The sequence below is a fragment of the Peromyscus maniculatus genome, chromosome 13, assembly GCF_049852395.1.
Source record: "Peromyscus maniculatus bairdii isolate BWxNUB_F1_BW_parent chromosome 13, HU_Pman_BW_mat_3.1, whole genome shotgun sequence".
In the NCBI taxonomy this organism is placed as follows: Eukaryota; Metazoa; Chordata; class Mammalia; order Rodentia; family Cricetidae; genus Peromyscus; species Peromyscus maniculatus.
The window spans coordinates 38,463,198-38,483,581 of NC_134864.1; positions in this window are offsets into that span (position 1 = coordinate 38,463,198).

Here is a 20,384-nt window from a genome sequence, read left to right on the forward strand (position 1 = left end):
CTTCTGTCCTCCAAAGGTTTGTGTACTCATGTGTACATGCATGAGCCCCACAGGAACACACACACACACACACACACACACACACACACACACACAGGAAAATGTACAGACATACACAGGAATGCACACACAGGAACACACAGAAGAACACACACACAGAACACATACAGGAACACACACACACACAGGAACATACACATATATATGCACACACATACAGAAACACACACATATGCACACACAAGAACACACACATGCACACATACACAGGAAAATACACATATGCACATACACAGGAACACACATACACACATCTAGTTTAGTATTCAAGGGCTATCAGGATTTACTCCTAAGTTGTATTGAACTATGGTCTCTAGACACTTTACTGCTGCAAAAACACACACAACCCAGAATGGTGCAGAAAACTACAGAAAGCAAGGGAGAAAGAAGGGAGAAGCATAAACAAAGCCTTGTCCCAAAATTAAGCTAAACTAAAAGCAAGCAATCCATAAACAGAGAGACCTGTCTGGAGTCAGGAGAGAAGTACTCTGTGTGCCTGCATACTCAGATTCACTCGGATGTCACTCCTTGCTTTTGGTGGCCTTATTGACTAAATCAGCCAGTCACACAACCAACCATATCAGCTGTTGAAAAATAAGTGGATAACCTATTTCAGCAATAGAGCACATCTTGTTCCAATAGATGAGAGACATTATATTTTATAAAGAAACAATTTCTGTTATGTGCATAATAATATCTCTTACAGGCTGGCCATTTAATGAATTATGACAAGTTCAGCCACTCATAATAAGAAAGTAGGAGTAAATAGTTCAATTAAAACTCATTACATTGAAAGGTACATATAAAATCTGCCATTTCAGTGAACTTTAAAAATACCTGTGAAGATTAATTTCTAAGAGCTTAAAAAAAGAAACAACCAATCATTTCTAAGAAATATACATAGAGTTTCTTCTGTTTGACAGGGTATATAAACTCAGGGGTCATTGAATATTGCTGCTTTCAAAGGGGTTAGTTCTTGCAAGTTCTAGTAAATAACTTGCAAGAGCAATGGTAAGAGGGACTTGCCTCCCCTCCATTGCCTACGGAAGAAAAATGAGGATCCGCACTGTTGCGCTGGTCCTTTTCAATCCATGTTTAATCGTTTAGGTCAGTGGATCTCAACCTTCCTAAGGCTGAAACCCTTTTCTTGTTTGTTGTTTTTTGAGACAGGGTTTCTCTGTGTACTCCTGGCTGTCCTGGATCTCACTCTGTAGCCCAGGCTGGCCTCAAACTCACAGAGAGCCGCCTGCTTCTGCCACCCGAGTGCTGGGATTAAAAGTATATGCCACCACCGCCCAGATCTCCCACCCCTTTTTTTTTTAACATAACTCTTTATTGATTCTTTAGAATTTTCACATCATGCACCCCAATCTCATTCATCTACCAGTCCCTCCATATCTCCCTCTCATCCCTGCAGTATGCCCCCCCAAAAAAGTTAATTGAAAACAAAAACAAACAAACACCTCAATCCTCCATCTTTCCAACACCTCTCCATTCACTCCAGTGGCATCAAGAGCTGTGTATCACGCAGTACACCCCCTTAGTCCAATCAGCCCCACCGACAAAATGTTCATTGTTGCCCCAAGTCATGGAGATCCCGCAGTCATTGGTCCACGCTCCAGCAGGTCATGGATGGGGCAGCTGCTAGGTGAACCAACCCAGAGTTCACCTAGGATGTGGATCTGGGTGCTACTTGAGCTGGTCAGTCCCTCCCGGCCACTAGGACCAACCCCTTAAGCCAAGGGAAGAGCCAGTTCTCTCGGCTCCATGCCATTGGGGCCAGCTTCCCTACACCTGAGATGAGGGGTGGGGCCACCTCTCCCAAGTGCTGGCATTAGCTATCCCATGAAGGGGGTGGAGTGGCACCAGCTCTTCTGCTGCCGTGTCCAGCGAGGGGCAAGGCCAGCTATTCTGGGGCCAGTGAGAGAGGGCTGACTCAGCAAGGCCCTTGGATTTCAACATATGGTTCCTATGACCCTCTATGGTAACACAATGGTAGATATCAGCCCAGACACTGGCTGCTGCTAGGTCACAGACCCAGACATGGCTCAAGGCAGCAGCCTGGGCTTGGTTCCACGTGGCTGTGCAGGCCATTCTAGCCCTTAGACACCAACACGGCCACAGATGGAGGCCAAGACCCCTGGCATTGGCATTGCTTTTGATGGTATCAGGAGGCACAGATATCAACACAGACCTTGGCTGCAGTAGGACACAGACCCAGACATGGCCTTGGCAGTAGCCCTGGCCCAGACTACACCATGGCCCCAGCAGCAGCATGCCCTTCAGACATTAACATGGCCACAGGATGCAGCCTAGACCTTAGGCAATGTTGTAACCCTTTAATGTAGTTCCTCATGTTGTGATGATCACCAACCCTAAAATTATTTTTGTTGCTACTATTATGAATCATAATGTAAATATTTTTGGAGATAAAGGGTTTTCAATGGGGTCATACCCCACAGGTTGAGAACCACTAATTTTTAGGTGGAGACCATGCACCAATGGTCACTTGTGGATGTTACATATGTGGAGGGTCTCTGCACCCTTGGGTACAGAGGAAAGAACCAGACACTGTCATCACTTGGCCACTTTTCCTGAAGCAGATATTGTACACTTTTGCTGGAATGTGACACAAAAACAGTGATGTCATATCTGCATAGAAATGAAGATGTTTGTAGGCAGATAAAAGAGCAAAGCTAAATTCAGATTTTTTTCTTTTTCCTTTCTGCACATCTACATAGTGCTCAAAGAAAAATACTAAAATACAAAGGATACTAAAACAAAGATAGCACTTGTAGCAAATCGTTAATCTTTCCAGAAACATTGCAAGGGGGAAGGGAAAATATAAGACTCTCAAGAGTAAAAGTCAAACAAAACACAATAGAAAACAAAAGCATTTTTCAAACGAGCATTGAACAGAAAAAGACAAACTTGAAGGTCGGCAAAGATCCAACATACACACAATTGGCGTTCGAACAAACTAGAAAGTCTAGATTGAAAATGTTCCTTAAAGATCTAAGAGAAGAAAATATTCCTGAAATAAAACAGGACAAAAAAAAACTATAGATGAAAAGATCACATCATGTCCCTGGGAGATGGTTCCAGATGATAATGTGGAGTTATCCTGGTTACAGTTGGACATTGCATCAAGAACATCAAATCAACCATGATAGTAAAAATCCTCGGGCTGGGATCAAGCTTTCCAGTAGCCATGCCCAGTGCTAATATAGCCTTGGCCACAAAGAGTTTGGGGAAAGGAAATATGCTACAATAATTATATGCCCTGTCAAGGTATCATATAACTGGAAAAGATAAAGCTAGGCATTGCTACATGCTCCAAAATTCAGATGCACAGCAAAATGATAGATGCTGGGAGGAAAAAGCGACTACAGATAAATCACACCCAATCAGGACAGACATAGAGACTCGATGGTGAAAAGATGGGTGGAGAGCACTGAATGCACTTCAACACATAATTAAGGCCGAAAAGTGAGTAGAGAGTGTCAATATTAGAGAATGGAAGAACAAGGAAATATCACCCGGAAAAGAGTTGGAAAGTTCAATAGGAGGAGACAGAAGAAGCAGCACACTGATCTCTTTTTCCAGAGTTGGATCCATGCTAACTAAAGCAGAGGAATGACAGACATGTTTACAGTATATATACAGAAATTCACGTTTTAATTAGTTTGTTACTTTTATGTAAATGGATATTTTGCCTGTATGTATGTCCATGCATCATATATGTGCAGTGCCATGGAGGACAGAATGGGGTGGTAGATCCCCTGGGTCTGGAGTTACAGATAGCTGTGAGCCACCTGTGGGTGCTGGGAATCGAACCTAGGCCGTCTTTAAGAGTAGCTCATGCTCTTAACTTCTGAAATGCATATTTCATACGAGTCTAACATACATCATATATGTATATATGTAGGAGTGTTTATGTGCATTTAAGAAAATAGTATAAATCAAAGGAGTAAACAACAAATAAGCTGATAGTTTCTGGTAGGAGAATAAGGAAAACATTCAATTTTTTTCATCTCATATCAAAATAAATTTCAAGTTAATAAAAGAGACAAATGTGAAAATTGAAAGAAAACTAAAAGAAATAGGCATGGAGAGATGGCTCAGTGGCAAAAGTACTCGATATACAGCCATGAGGATGGAGTTTGGACCCCAGGACCCCATAAACTGATGGTTTGGCTATAATTTCAGCCTCTGAAGGCAGAGACAGGGATGTCAAGAACAAGCTGGCTGGCAAGCCTAGCCTTATGGGTGAGCTCTGGGTTTGACTGAGAGAACCTGCCTCAGTGAACAAGGTGGACAACCAGTGGATACTGTTTTCTCACATCAACCTCAGGCCTATACATGCAAGCACTCGGGTGTATGCATATGTGGGCGCACGCACACACTCATGTATGTACACTCACACGCACATGCATGCACAAATGGGAAAATATTAAATCTGCAAGAAAAATTAGTTGGCATTCCTTTAGGGAAGGGTTTTCCAAGCATTACAGAAAAATAAAGGAAGTGAGGATGTATATGCCACAATATAGCAGTCAAAAAGATTAGTATTCCTAAAAAGCATAAAGCCTGTAAGAGAGCGCATTCATGTCTAAAAGAAAATGGCAGGGAAGAGGAACTGAATCTCTGTGTTCCTATTGAGCACCTGTTGGTGTTCACCATGCTCAGCTCTGAGTGCTCAGAGATAAGCTCAGAGCCCTCGTGGAGCTTATGGTTACTGGAGAAAAAACAATCTAGTGAGTGGAATCTCAGCTTATGGCTAGTTCCTTAAAATTGATTGACCTCATAAAAAGATTTACAGTAGTAGTCTTTTTTATAATCATCTAAGGCATTTTCAAGCCAGCTGTTACACACAGCCACTTTGGATGCGTTTTACAACAATATCAATGCATACAGCAATGGAAGTGTATGGTCTTGGTCCACTCTGCCTTCCATACCTTAATAGCTTATCATCATTCTATTCTCATAAAGACGGGGGTTGTTTTTATTATTTTCTTCATTTTACACATAAGAAAACCAACGGGCATCAAGAGATTTAGCAGGTAACCAAATCTCATACATTAAGCAAACATCTAAGTCATAATTTAAAACCTCTTAAAGTCCATGCAACACAGAGAAAGGATTTGCTAGGTGCAACACTGGTGAGAGACATGTCTATAGATCGGATAATCACTCCATAGACTTAATCTCCTTCTATGTACAACATATATAGTAGTTTTCCCAACAGGGACAGGGTTCATGTATATATTTCCTGATCCCCTATGTTTTCACTTAAAAATATATATGATGCTTTCATTTTTGCTGACTTCATTTGGCCTCTGTTAGTCATTACTGATGCAGTCTGATTAAATGGTATAGTTGCCCTTGAATTCTCGCCATAGTCCAAGGCAGCAGAGCAAGAAGAAACATATACCAGTGCCATGGCAGCACAATTTTGGGCCTCCTCGAGAATTATGTGGCCATGATAGTAATTTGTTAGTAGTCAGTTCTGTGACTGCTCATTCAGAGCAGTAGACCAATGGCCTTAAAATGCAACCCCACAGGTCAGCCAGGCAGCCTCTCACAGACAGCACACGGTGTCTGCATTTCCCTTCCCAAGACCACCATGTTTAGGAGGTTTTAGATCAACCTAGCACACAAGACAACAGGACAGGCCTCTGCCCTGCATATAGCATGCAGCCCAACCCTTAGCACACTCAACTTCGTGTGAAGAGAACTGTGAGTTTGCTCATGTGTGTGCATACCCTCCTCCCTGTGCACTTTCCACACACAAAACAGGAAACTGTTCACTTTACGGTCACGGATCGAACCCTGTGTTCCCTGTTTGAGTAAACAATGGCTTTGCAGATGTTATGTGTGCATTTCAAATGCAAAAGATCACCGTATCACCCCATTGTTGGCACAGGAATTTCTCCTTGGTTAAAATCTGAGGTACTCGTAATTCTCATGGCTATTATATAAAATCTCTTTCCAGTTTGTTGAGTTTATTTTTTCTGGATAGCTTTGCTGTGGTAATAGATTTTTACCGGGGGAGGCTTTACAGTCTAGCACATTTGCAGTTGATTATCCTGAGCTCATTCTGGACCAATTCTCAGGGACAGTTTGCATGACCTTGGGAAAGTAGGACAATGACTGTGCTTTGTGAACTCACTAGACCTTACATCACACGTGTACAGTGAGGAGAGACACAGGGGGGGACTAAAATCTATGTCCACTCATGAAAATGAGTGCTGTCAAGCTTCTCAGTGGCTTCCCTTTTTCTTGGACATGCTGGACATTATAGCCTTGAAATTCAGACACAAAGCATCAGCATGCTTACTTCCTATCACGTAATGCATATCCCTCTGCACAACGAATGCATTTTGGTTTTAGAAGTGGCTCCTTGACATCAGTTCTGTTGCTACTCATTTGATAAATGTCGCTGTTAGAGGAAACAATGGAGCCCCGCTGTCACAAAAGGCAAGGGTTGCCGGTTATGAGGCTGTAACCACAACCTAGTGTCCTCGCCCTGCGCTATAACTGCCAAGCGCACTATGCTGGACCAGATATAACTTTATAATCAATTGCAATGCTTTCCACAGCAGCATTCTCACAGCTATAAGAAAACACGGAAGCAAGGTAACATTTTAGTAAGGAGGGAAATGACTTTTTGTTTGTAAGAATAGGATTTAATGCCAATACTGGTACTCACCAGCCATCACAGACCATGAGCAAAGATAGACTGTGGATGACAGCAGTAGGGGAATTTCAGAGACTGTCCACCATCCACTCAAACTCTATGACCTTTGACCTTTGGTACAGAGAGGCTGACTTTGACCTTTATACCTCCTGCACAGGTTAAGCACAAAGGGATTCATGGGACACAAGGGATCTATGGCCTGGATTCAACTATACCTTCCCCCCACCTCTCCTCTTTCTTTCTCTCTCTCTCTCTCTCTCTCTCTCTCTCTCTCTCTCTCTCTCTCTCTCTCTCTCTCTCTCTCTCGTGTGTGTGTGTGTGTGTGTGTGTGTGTGTGTGTGTGTGTGTGTATGTGCAAAATGCTTGTAGAAGCCAGAAGACTAGAAGACTCGCCTCAGACATCATTACTCAGGAGTTGCTGTCTACATTTTGTTTGGAGACACGGTCTCTTACTGGGACCTGAGGCTTCCTGATTAGGTGACGGTGAGCTGCTAATGAGCTCTGGGAAAGGAAGGGAGAGAATAGGAAAGGGAAGGAAGGGGAGGTGGGAGGGAGAGAAGGAGGGAAGGATGAGAATAAAGGGAAGGGAAGAAATGAATGTTGGATATGTGAATTATTGTGAAAGCCTTCAAACCCTTATGATGACCCATGTCATCAAATATCAATTAACATTCAATGCTGAAGCACCCAAAATTAACTTCGTTATTTCTTTCCTCTGTTATCGCCAGCAAGAGGACTCCGTCCTCAAGCCTCTAATTATCTCACCTGTGCAATGGATGTAACACCAACCCCCTCATAGATTTGTTGTCACGATTAAATTTAAATAAATTTAAAAAATACCTAGGAAGATGCTCAGCCAAGTTCTTAAGGTACAATAAGAATTTAATGAATGTTAGCCAATATCGTTAGCCAAGCCACTGAAGGGAGGCCAACCTTTTCACTTCTAATATCCAAAGTTTGTACGAGTTAAATTTTCAAGATTCTTTATTGCTTGTTTCTGCTAGGAATTTTTTGGTTTAGGGTTTTGATTACTTATTTTGTTCTGGTCTTTTGATTTTGTGGGTGTGTGTGTGTGCATGTGGGTGTGCATGTGGGTGTGCATGTGGATGTGCATGTGGGTGTGTATGTATGTGTGTGTGTGTTCTGTTATTGCTTGATATAAATTATTCTGAACCTTCCCCAACTTTCCCTCTTATCTATGTGAAAAAGAAATAGCCAGAGATTCAGGTGCTCAGGTGCCCAATAACTAATAAAGAAATAGCCAGAGATTCAGGTGCTCAGGTGCCCAGCAGTTCAGGTGCTCAGGTGCCCAGTAACTCAGGTGCCCAGCAGTTCAGGTGCCCAGCAATTCAGGTGCCCAGTAACTCAGATGCCCCGCACTTCAGGACTGGGTAACATACATGTTGAGTCAGCAGAGACTCTAATTTAGAATCAAATCAGCAGACATCATCCTCTGTAAATATTTCAAAAATTGATGGACATGGCTGCTTCCACTACTCCAAATTACCATATGTGTCCATCACTCAAATGTTTTTCCATTCACAAATAAGCTTCGTGATGTTATTCTTGAAGAAAAAAAAAGGAGCTATGAATCTATATTTCTCTATACATCAGTCTTAGTCATTCGCATTCCCATTAAGGATTGGTAAGGGAAGGAGGGGCCTCTGAATTGATGGTAGGAGCAAATTGGGCATAATCCTGTAGGTCAGTGATGCCTTAAAGCAAATTCAGAGCTAAAGGTCAGATTCCCAAAAGTCAAAAGTTATTTCTCAAAAGCAGCAGCCTTCTTTTAAGACCACAAACAATACTTTTTTTCGAGAAAGGTCTTGGAGTTTCGCTTGTCTAACAAGGATAATTAGAAATAAAGTTAGCTTTAGCATTTTAATAATTTTAGAACAGCATGGTACCTCAGTTAGGGCAGTTTTTCCTTTGTGCCACAAATACACTATTCCCCACTCACCTGCCTGCTTTTGAGCAAACTTTCCTGGTCCTCTGACCTACCATACTCTCATTCTACCTATGAAAAGGCCCCCAGACCATGGGTAACAGATTTAGCATTCTCTAAACCTCAAGTTCCTCATCCATAAGATGGGGGAAAGTCCTCTATTGTAAATGACTGTGTCATGATTATATTAGAAGGTGATGGCATCTGTGGTCCAGGTTCCCACATGCATCCCATGTGCTCCATGAACACAGCTGCATTACTCCTGTCATCCCGCCTGTCCCTGACTATCCTAGTCTACCCATCTACAAGATCCAGTCACCCTACACCTTCACAGATCACTCACCCCATCCCTGATCTTACTGTATGAATTTCACTCAGCAATGGGCTTAGTTATTAGTCGAATATATACAGACATGGTTGTACACATAAACATATAAACATATCATTTTATGAAATCAACGTGCCATGAGGACATCTGCCAAAGAAATAACAATCTTCTTGCTCTCCCAATAATATTTCTGATGCCACCTATATCCTGAGAAGATAATTTTTGTTTTATATAAAAAGAGCACGGGTTTCCTAGAGAATGCTCTGTGACAGTAATGGAGGCACTGGCACCATTCAGATACTTACGAAACTATTGACTTTATCCTGTTCAATTATGTCTAATTATAGTCTTGGAACAGACAAACTTAAAATGCTCATCTTGAATGGATACAAGTCAGACTCCAAGACCCAGGGGGTCTTGGCAAGGGGAAGATTAGTTCAGACATCTGCAGACAAGGTAAGCGAGGGCTGGCAGCCAGAGAGGAGGGAACCCAGGATCATCCAAGGATGTTTCAAGTGTGGGTGGGAGCGGAAATGACATAAATACGGGTCTCTTCCAAAAGCTCCAACATTCAGCTGATAATGAGAACCAACAGGTACATGCTTAAGAACGCAGATTACCAGACTGTGCCTCAGACTCCTTCAGAATCCCCTAGGATAAGGGAGAGGCTGGAATGCATAGGATCAGTCACAGTGCCTGTGGAGTCTGAAGTCATCTAGAGACCTCTGCTGCATGTTTCCTTTTGCAGCTGGGGATGTTCCAGGTCCCAGAGAGACACGGAAGGCTCTGCCTGTCCCATAAAGGCACCTGGAAGCCTGGGAAGACACGGGGAGACATTGGGAGGAGCTGTTTTCAATTCCCTTTCTGCCAATAGAGACTGGTGCACTAAGAGGAAGTTGGAACTCCAAGGAGAGCCGGGTGGTCCCAAGCATCAGCTTTAATTGCAGAATTCTCTTACCAGGTGTTTTCTTCTGGGACAGAGCCTCCACGTGGTTGCCGACAAACCTGAGAAGCATCCTTGGGAGTCTTTTAGCCTTGAGTTACCATTTTACTTATGTCAAGAGGAAGTTCAAGGCAATGTAAATAATGTATATCTCTTCTTTTAAAAATCAATGTAAATATTTCATAGACTGTACAGTAAATAATAAATACATCTGAAAAAAACAATATAAATATTTGATAGTTTGCAGAGCAACTGTTAAGTCTGAAATTACATACGAATGTTCAAAAAAATGCAATAAATCCCAAATTACATACAAATGGCTCAGAAGTGACCCACACATAGTCATGGGTACAGTTTTTTAAATTGCTGTGTTGGCTTCTTAACCAGGGGAGTGTTAAATCAAGATGTCATGGTATGTAACAGCCTGCATTGTGAATCATCCAAAATTTTGGTAACTCCCAAGCTCTACTGCCTTCTGATAATACTTGGCTTGCATCTTGAAATAATAAAAATGTCCTCCGCCTATGAGAGAAGTGCGGGAATACCACGCCATGCAGCTGCTACTTTTGATGCAAAGAATTTCCAATCCTGCAACAACCACTCTCAAAGAAAGACAGGATAATCAGCATCAAATGCCTCATGCAAACAGGGCAGACACAATTGTCTCACACTCATTGGTGGGTCAAGGCTTTGAATAGAAAGCTTCAACTAGATGCATTTTTTTTTCCTGGTTACCGGGGACTTGTCTTCCATTCCTAAAGTGATCAACTACCCTGCTGCAGACTCTTGCTCCTGAATCTGTCCCGTTTTCCCATGTCTCAGCACTTCTATAATTATACAGAGCTCCAGGATCCACAGTGCACATAAGCTCATCTACATCCCCATCCACTTCTATTACTTTCCATCATGTGTGCCCTCCAAGACTGAGTTCCAATACAGCTCCCCTGGGACATCATTCTCAATGAACCTTGCACATGCCTTCCCTGTAGCAAGTGTCCTAGAGAATCAAATAGTTGTTTGCATTATTTATTCATTCTCATTCCCCAGAACCTAGAAGGGTGTCTGGTACAGAGTCAGCTCCATAAGTGTTTATTGGGTAAGTGAATGCATGCATGAACACACACATCTCTGTCTCACCTAGTGACCAAGGACACTATTTTTATACAGTGTGTCCTTAGAGCCTGATACAGACCTCATGTACACTAGGTGCCCAATAAAGATATAGCAAGTGGATAATAGAACTAATCAGATAATGTGTCTGTGTAGTGGAGGATTATGTGTTGTGTGAAAGAAAGGAGAGAAGAGAAAAGAAACAGACGTCTTTATCTCGTGCCAAGATAAAGCTTCCCTCATTGAAACACATCCCTGGGGGGAGATTAATATGTGCATTCCTTAACAAAAGTTTATGAAGAGAATGAGTAGTTTTTTTTTTCCTTCAAAATAAATCCCCATAAGATTTTTCAAAGGCTCCTAGTTACACCCATGTAGTATTTATATAGCACATACTTGTGTGAAGCTGGAGGCGCAACCACATTTAGCACATTAAATTTTGCAACGAATCACCCCTGTGCACTTGATGGGGGCAATTTATTCACCTCATTTTCCCCTTGCAGAAAGCAAAGGCAAATTAAAGAAAAAGACCTAATGGCTTGCCCAGAGGCACATGAAGCAACAACTGATCCGATTTCTTTGCTGTGCCACTGTAGAACCCAGGGCTCTGAACGGTTTCAGGGCTAAGACTAGCATAGTGCTGCTGAAGCCATCTTAACCTACCAATCCACAAGCATGCATGGCAGATGAATTCCACTGAGGACTCTGGCAGGGAAGGATATTCCAAGAAAAAAAAAAGACGTGATTCCTGACCTCAGAGGAGTGATGATCTAATGGACTGATAGACTAGCTTATGAGTATGGTTGGTAAGGACAAACACTCAAGAAAGCCCTTAACAGCTCAAGGCACAGCATCAGAGAGCAGCCATTGCTTCATGGAAGAGGTGGTGTGTTGCCCAGAGTTCCTCCGCTGTGTGGGAGTGAAGCAGAAAAGAGCTGATGTGAGTAGACGGGGACCCAAAGGATAATCAAAAAGGCTGAATGTGCTGGGTTCTCCTCGGTGTCTCAGTGCAAGGAGCTTCTTGATGGCCCAGCCCAGCCTCTCACCATGACCAAAGAAAGGGTAGTCCAGAATTCTATTCTATTCAAAAGTCAAAGTCTCAGTACAGAACATCTGATCACTGGTCTTGTGACTACATTGCGGTAAAAATAGGAAGAATTTGGTAGGGATAAGGCTAAGAACTCCAAGGCCTCCCACCCAGGAACAGGCTCCTGTTTCTTCACATCACTGTGCATCCACTGATGAGTAGCCCTCAGAAAGGCAGTGAGGAATTGTGGGGCAGAAGGAGGAGAGGAAGCAAATGTTCTTTCCCAACAGATAACAAATACCAGTTATTCACAGATAATGCTCTTTCCTGATGGTTCTGGAGAAAAGAATTCCCCAGAGTGGGGATTCCTTGGACTCAGGGAAGAAGCTAGACTGGAGATGAGTGTAGCAATGTTCCAGCAGTGAACCTGGAAAAGCAGGAGAAACACTTAGGACCCGTAACCAAGAGGTAAGCCTGCTGCGGCAGATACCACTGTGAATGAAGGAAGTGAAACCCGCGGTACTTACGTGATAACATAGAGCCATTTTAAAATCTGTTTATTTGACTGCTAGGGAAGAGAACACACACTAATGAAAGAATGTGCCCAGTTAGCTGAGATGCTAAAGATGGAGGTTTCAAATACCTGTAAATGGATTGACAGTGCTTAGGCGAAACTGCCTGTCTGGATAGTGCGCACGACACTGAGAGATCTAAGCTCTGCGCGGGATTCTTCACACACACTGAGTAGACAGGGAAGGAGTTTCTCACTAGTTCTGTGAGTGCTGGTATGAGAGTCACTCAAGTTCATTCTTCTCTGGATTTAGCTCCTTGTAAGAAGACACGCTGTTCATCTTTGATACTTCTTAGGCACGGTGTTCATCTTCGATACTTCTTAGGCTAGAACAAAACAATTCAGTTTAGAGTATGTGTTACAATAAAAATGCTTTGTATGTATGCAGCATTTAAACATGTATCAGTTCTTCCATGAACAGTCATTTAGTTGGGCCTTCTATGTTATACCTACAATCTCCATTTCTGTTTTGTATTTACAGGAAAGAACCAGACTCAGGGAAGTAGATGACTTGCCCAAGGCAAGAATCAGGGTCAGCTACTGACTGTGTATTTCTTTTTCCAAGTCATGTGTAATAAAGAAACAGCAATAGAGTGTAGCTTGTATAAATTTTTAGTAGCTCATGGTCTCTAGGGTTCATACTAAATGAAATAAACTAATAAACATTTACATTTTTTGATAATAATGGTGAAAACCTTTTGGTTAAAAGAATAATGTTTTTTCAATGGCAGAATGAGCTGTGGAGAACGTGTGTCATCAGTTGATAAACACTTTCTAGGGCCAACATCTGCACAGACTCTCCCCAAAGACAAGCCAGGGCCTGTGGCCACTGAGCTGGAAAAAGCCGTTGGAGGCAGACAGCAAGGAAGTCTGAAGAAGAAGAAGCATGGCCCACCATATAACCAGAGTGAGGGATCCGAGGACTCGGGGGGGGGGGGGTGAGAATCAGAAGAGCACAGGCTACTTTCCCAGAGCCTCTCTGAAGCAGGAAAGATGGAAAGCCACAAGGCCGGAGCCAAGGGCCGAGCAGAAGAGGAGAAGAGAGTTTCTAGAAGCTGAAGCATTTCCGAAGACCTGCTATAAAACACCCCATCCCAGGATGGAAAGAAAGATGGGGGAGGAAGGGCCCGAGCAGGCTCCCAGACCTGGGTGCAAAAAAGATGTGTGAAGGCCCCAAAGCATGTCCCTCAAAGAGTTCTGACTCAAGCCGCAGAGATGAACACTTCGGTAGCGTGGCCCAGAAACCTCAGATTAAGCCAAGACATTGACATCAGACCCAGGCAGCGAGGAAAGGAAGAGGCACTCTAGCCTAGGGCAGCCTGCAGACATGCCACCTGGGAATACAGAACTGGAGAAATGTGCTGGTGCCCATTTTCTTGCCAATTTGCTTTGAAGTGTGGCACTGGACTTAAAACTCATTTCTCAATTTAGCACTCATAGGAAGCATAGCCCTTGATTCCTATAATTTTTTTCCCCCTATACTGGATAGATTCTCTGGGAGTCAGCCAAAAAAATCAGATACATTATCATTTCTCCAGCCTTATACAGAGTGTCTCTGCTCGGTGGTTGGCTCTGTACTATGTGCTAAACTTGGGGAAAGTAATAAGGTAATGTCTTTGTCCTCAAGAACCCCGGAGTTATTGGGACATAGATATATATACAAAGGTGCTTAGGAAACATGTAAAGAATTATAAAAATAGAGCACCGGGCGGTGGTGGCACATGCCTTTAATCCCAGCACTCGAGAGGCAGAGCCAGGCAGATCTCTGTGAGTTCAAGGCCAGCCTAGTCTACAGAGCGAGATCCAGGACAGACACCAAAACTATACAGAGAAACCCTGTCTTGAAAAACAAAACAAAACAACAACAAAAATAATCAGAGCAAAAGCTAAATGCCATGAGTTCTGGCCTTGGGGCGGGGGATTCTTTCTTTCACTTATTGGGAAATACTTGAGCATTAATCAAGTGCTCAGAACTGTGGTAAACACTTGGAGTCAACTATTTCACAAGCCATGGCCAAGCTATCAGAATAGTCTGTGTCTTAACCTAGGGAAGTTAATGAATGACGGAGTCTCTACCTGAATGCTACATGGGAAGTATCATGTAAGCAACAACTCTGATCATTATAACTGCTACTGATATTCAATAGTCAGTCCACATATGTTAAGCAATTGCTTTTCAAGTTACTAGCAAGAAGAAAATGGAGAAATCAGTTTCTGGAGCTGATGAGAAAGTGTACAATTGGCTGAAAACTTCCAGTATTTTTCAACTCAGACCCATGTTTTCTCTCCCAGTTGTTAAATCAGAGCTGGCTATTAGGAACAGCAGACTTCATGTGTGTACATTTGTGTATATGTAAGCATTGACTATTTAAATAAGAGCTGTAGACAATTATCAGAGCAGCTTCCAACTATCATTTTTATTTATTCACATATTTTATGTATGTATGTATGTATGTATGTATGTATGTATGTATGTATGTATTTTCAGAGACTAAGTCTCACTGTGTAGATCTTGCTAGCCTGGAGCTCCTATTTAGACTAGGATGGCCTTGAACTCACAGAGATCTGCCTGCCTCTGCCTCTCTAGTGCTGGGATTAAATGCATGCGTGTGCCACTATGTTCAGTAAAGTCTCTTTTGGCATTATGGACAAATGTATATAGAGAAACTCATTTCTTTTTTTTTCTGTTTTTTTTTTTTTTTTTTTTTTTGGTTTTTTTCTGAGACAGGGTTTCTCTGTGTAGCTTTGCGCCTTTCCTGGAGCTCACTTGGTAGCCCAGGCTGGCCTCGAACTCACAGAGATCCATCCGCCTGGCTCTGCCTCCCGAATGCTGGGATTAAAGGCGTGCGCCACCATCGCCCGGCGAGAAACTCATTTCTTTGGCCAGATCTTGTCTTTTCCCATTTTATTCCAAAGCTCTAAGATGATGATGATGATGTGTGTGCAATAAACATATCTGTGTGTTTATTCAACAACAACAGTACAGTTTTGAATTACAACAAATAGAAGGAAAAGGGCAAGTTTCTCAGTATTTCCAAATTTCTGGCACATTACCCTGAGATTCAGGGACAGTAAGTAGGTTAGTGTTCCTAGGAATTCTCAGAAATTTCAATATTATAATTCTAAACCTACTAACCATCTTCACACTTTATCATTTATATAGCTAAAAAGTCATGTTTAAATAGTAGAATGCACCAAGTGTGGCAGTGACTACAAAGGACTGCAGCCGGAGGGACCAGTCAATGAAAACCACAATCTAAAACCCAGGTCTTCCTATAATCGCATGTGGATGCTGTTCACCGGGGGACTCATTGTGTATTGAAAATGTGTCAGACCTCGAGAGATCATTCAAAGGACTTTCACAAAGCATATTAGATTCATGAACTCATTAGTATGCATTTATTTTTTATTCCCTTTCCTTATTCTCCATTTTAAATGTTGTACTATATTGATAGCTACATTTGTGTTTGTGTGTGTGTGTGTGTGTGTGTGTGTGTGTGTGTGTGTGTGTGTGTGTGTGTGTACACAAATATATATCATAGACTAGGCTCTGCATATGAAGGAGAACACACTTTTTTTTTTCTTTGTGAGATTGGGTGACCTCACTTGAAATTGTGCATTCATATATGCCAATAAGTACTCTCAGAGAAAGAAATAAGGAAAAGTATCCCATTTCCAAATAAATAAATAAGCAAAGTACTTTGTAATACCCAGCCAAAGAAGAGGAAGTCCTCTACAGTGAAAATGTCAAGACATGGGGAAAGGAAATCAAAGAAGACACTAGACGATGGGAAGACAGGAAGTCCTTCCCTGCTCCTGGATTGGTATAGTTAATATTGTGAAAATGGCTATACTACCAATCTATAGATTTAATGCAAAACCCTACCAACATTCTAATGAAGGGTTTCAAAGATCTAGGGGAAAAAATCCAAGAGCTCACAGAAAACCGTAAGAAACCACAACTAGCCAGAGCAATCCTCAGAGGAGAACACAGCCGGGGTATCACAATATCCAAACTCAAATTGTACTATATTGATAGTGAGAGCAATCAAGACAGCTTGGGGCTGGCAAAGAGACAGCCAGGTGTAGCAATGGAGTAGAATACAGAGCCCAGAAATAAGCCAGCAAAGCTCTGCCACCTAATTCTTGACAAAGAAGGCAAAAACCTTCACTGGAAAAGAGGGAGCCTATTCAACAAAGGTGCGTGCAAAACTGGATGTCCCCCACCTGCCCCCGCAGAGAATGAAATTAGGTGCATATCTTACCTCATACAAAATCAGTTTAAAATGGTCAGTAACTTTAATTTCCAATGTGAAGTGCTGAAGGACCTGGACAAAAACATGAGGAATATTCTTCAAGACACTGGGAGAGGCAAGAACTTTCTGAATGGAATAGCAATAGCAGAAGAATCAGACCCAATTACCAATAGATGAGACTACATGAAATTAATAGTGTCTGCACAGCACAGGAAACTATCAGTAGAGCACCCAGACAACCCATAGGATGGGAGAAAGTCTTTTCCAGCCACACTTCAGAAAAAGGGCCAACATCTTGAATTAAAAAAAAAAAAAACCTGCAGGAATTAATACCATGAAAATCAAAGTGTCAATCAACAAACATATTAGCAAAAGCAAAGACAACTTCAAAAGGAAACCCAACAGCCAATAACTGTTTTGGAAAGTGTTCAATACCCCTTGTCATTGGGGAAATGTAAATTCAAATTCCTTTGAGATACCACCTCACCCCATTCAGAACGGCCATTATAAGAAATCTAACAACAAAAGCCGGGGAGGATGTGGAAAGAGAGGAACCCTTATTCACTGCTAGTGAGAGTGCAAATTAATACAACCATTGTGGAAATCAGGGTGTGGAGTTCCTCAAAAAGTCAGAAATAGAGCTACCACGTGACCCACTTATTTCCCTTGTGGGCACATCCGCAGAGAACTCTGTACACTGCCATAGAGAGATTTGCACTCCATGTTTATTGCTACTCTATTCACTACAGGAAGGAATGGAACCACCCTGGGCATCTGTCAACAGATGAGTGGATAATGGAGATGTAGTACATATAAAAATGGAATATTATTCTCTTCTAGAGGGGCAGGAAATCATCAAAATTTGCAGAGAAATGGATGGACTTGGAATGAACAAAATGCTGATGATAATTTGGCCATGTTTTCTGATACATCTTCCTTGTCCATAATGTAAACCTCCATGCCACTGACCTTAAACTGGTCATAATGCTTAAGAAAAGGAGAGATTAAACCCCAGATGAAATAAAGATTATGGCACAGGTCACTTCCTGTCACATGCAAAGGAAAATGCTGAAGCTCTCAGCATTAAGGAGGAAATCCAAGGAAAGTAAAGAAGAGGATGGCGAAGGTCCGCCCCCAGTGTCTCTGCTCCATCCTACCACCCAGAGGTTAGCCTGGTGTAGAAATATGTCGTGAGAGTTCCCAGGCTACCTTGATTGATGCCTAAGAGGGGATTGTTCCTCATATTTCAAGGCACACACTAATGAAAGCATTAACTACCCTGAGAAGATCAATTTAGGTTCATGACCAAATGGATAATGTGAGTGTGTAATCTGAGCTCAAAGATCTTAGAAACTTTGCAAGAAGGGAGAGCTGTGGGGACCAGGTTAAGGACCCCAATAAGCCTGGGGGTGACTGGGACTATGCACATAAGCCAAGGTATAGACTGTGGTCTTCAGCTATAGGGCCCAACACAATGTCCCACACCAGATGACTGTAGCTACACTCAACAGGTACCAACACAGGGCACCAATATCCATGTGGGGAAAAGAACCCTCAGAGGAATCCAGTAAGGACCCAGCAACACCTTTTTCCTCCCCCTCACCCCCCACAGACACTTCCTTTTACACTCTGTGCCATTAGGAGGAAAGGACATAGAAAACTTCTTTTAAGAAGAAGGCAAAAATTGATCTGAGTGAGAATTAGACCTCGATGAAAGGCTGTGTGTGGAGAACCCATACTTCCAGGGACATTTACCCATGGTTTCTGGGACAGAGAATATTATTTATAAACAATTTATACCATGTTCCCATAGTTTGCTTTTCACTTAGAAAGCAGTATTATCCAAAGAGTGTTATCATCTCAGAGATGGCTGTATTTTTTAAAGGACAGAATCATCATGTTCCCCTCAACTAAAAGAAAATATTGCTGAGTGCATAGGAAGCCTATCCTGTCAGCTTCCACAGCACTGGAAACATCTCTTCCAACAAAAGGCTACTCCCACACGCTCTAGGGAATGACAGTTTCCTTTTTGGCTTCCTTTCAAATCAAAGGAGAACCTCCTTGGCTGCATATACACTATTTTCAATTTTGAAGAGAAGCCCAGTACCCAATATAAATATTATAGCCAAGGAAAACTAAGAAGAAAGAAAATTATTACAGAATCCGCAATTGTGATGTCCACAGAGGCTGCAGGAGCAGGTTTGCCTGTTGGTGGTGCTCTGAGTGCAGAGAAGCATGTGAAAGCTCTCTCACCCCGACTCCTTCACAAGACAAAAAATCCACCACCCATAGTTCTCCCTCCTCAATTTCCCCCAAATCTGGGTGAGCCCAGCCCTTATCCAAATGTCTACATCACAAGAAGGAACAACTGTAGAGATGAGTCAGACATCAAAAGAGCCTTCTATTTCTTTTCAGAACCTGAAATTTCCATTGCAAATACAAAATTTAAAGCAGCAAGCTTCACAAATGGTAAGTTTCCTTTTACAAATAAACATGCAAACTAAATTATAGTGTTATTTTATTTTTTATGATAAAATGAAACTTTGATGTCACTATGCTCCCATATAACCTTCAGTGAGCACTGTGGTAATAGGAAACTAAAGCCAAGGAAATGTCCCCAGTTTCTGAATAGAGCACTATTACCCCAATTCTGAGAATTAACCCAAATATCTTCAGAAAAAAAAATGGCCTTGTGCACAAAGATATTTACTGAAATATTTTCCATACTGCCAAACCAAACAACAAACTCAAACTGGAAACAACTGAATATCCCCCAAATCATTTTATGATGCATTAGCATAACACTCTGCTTCCTTGAAATTACTGGTAATGAAAACCACATGAAAACATGGGGCTCCATTTATTTTATAATATTGAATGGAAAAACGAACTAGGAAGATGTACCTATCCTCTATCAAAAGATATAAAAAAAAAAAGCTTTGCCTGCAACATGAAAACAATATGTTTATCTCAATCATTGACCTGTTTAAAAGAATCTTTAATATTTCTGTTTAAAAAAAAAACAACTATTTATCTTTTCAAATGAGAGATCCTAAGGAAATTCTTTCAGGCAGCACCGTGGCTCTGATAGAAATCCACTGCAGCATCCCACTGTTTCTTCGGAATTCTCCCACAAGTGTAGACAAGGTGGAGATTAAAGCCAATCTGAAGGGAGAGCGCTGGGCTGAGGAAGAAGGGTGGACGAGGCTGCCTCACCAGTAACCTTTCCCCACAAAGAACACATCACGTAACATAGTTTTATACTTCATTCCAGGTTTGTTTATTTCCTGCAGGTTTCTCTCTTTTAACTATGGAAGGAGATTGTGAAAAAAGAATAAGAAGGAAAGATTTAAAAACAAAACAAAACAAAAAACCTGCCATCTCTTGCTGGAGAGTGATTTTTGGAATTGCCAAATCTGAGCAGAGAAGCCAGCAACAGCTTTG